The sequence below is a fragment of the Bison bison genome, unplaced genomic scaffold (genome assembly GCF_000754665.1).
Source record: "Bison bison bison isolate TAMUID 2011002044 unplaced genomic scaffold, Bison_UMD1.0 scf7180017864080, whole genome shotgun sequence".
Lineage (NCBI taxonomy): Eukaryota > Metazoa > Chordata > Mammalia > Artiodactyla > Bovidae > Bison > Bison bison.
The window spans coordinates 2,581,439-2,582,084 of record NW_011494652.1 but is presented as its reverse complement, the minus strand read 5'-3'; the positions used below and the strand labels follow the sequence as shown (position 1 = coordinate 2,582,084).

General features: G+C 64.2%; 1 protein-coding gene across 1 annotated transcript in view; it reads right to left on the bottom strand.

Moving 5' to 3' along the window:
• The window catches only part of FGF3 (fibroblast growth factor 3), a 6,381-nt gene that overhangs the window by 570 nt on the left and 5,165 nt on the right, over window positions 1-646 (bottom strand).

Genomic DNA, 646 nt, shown 5'->3' with positions numbered 1-646 from the left:
ATGGAAGGAGCTTTTGCCAGCGCCCCCCGCGGGCTGCTGTGGGGTGTCTTCAGTTAGGGGGCTGGGCAAGGGGCAGGTATGTCTTACGCCAGCCTAGGCTCTAGTCCCAGCTGTAGGTGAACAGACACGCCAAGCCCCCTCCAGCACTGTTTCCCTCCCCGCACTGTGCCAAGGGGCACAGGGACAGCTGGCCAGGAGGACTGGCCTCTTCTCTGGGAACTGACCATGAGGTGGGAGACCCTCAGGGCCCCTCTCCATCAGCAGAGGGGGGAAGGGTGCAGGTGGCCCAGTGGACCGCAGCCCCATTCTCCGGGGTCACAGGCTGTTCGGGGCCAGATCCCCGAGGACCTCAGGAAGCAAGATGGGAAGCGCCAGCCATCTCTCTCTGGTGACTCAGGAGCCCCGAGGCAAGGCTGGAGAGCATCGGGGGGAGAGCCTCCCCCCATAACCGCAGCCCCTCCTCTGTGCTCTGCCGCCCCTCAGTGGATGCTCGGGGCTCTTTGGGTCTGCATACGGATGCCACTGCCTGAGATTTTACAGATGGGGAAACTGAGGTCCAGAGGGGTGCCAGACCCCAAATCACAGAGGGATCTGTTGCCCCTGAGGCCTGTGCCCACCCCCTGCGTGTTGTGGGGCCCTCTGGGGT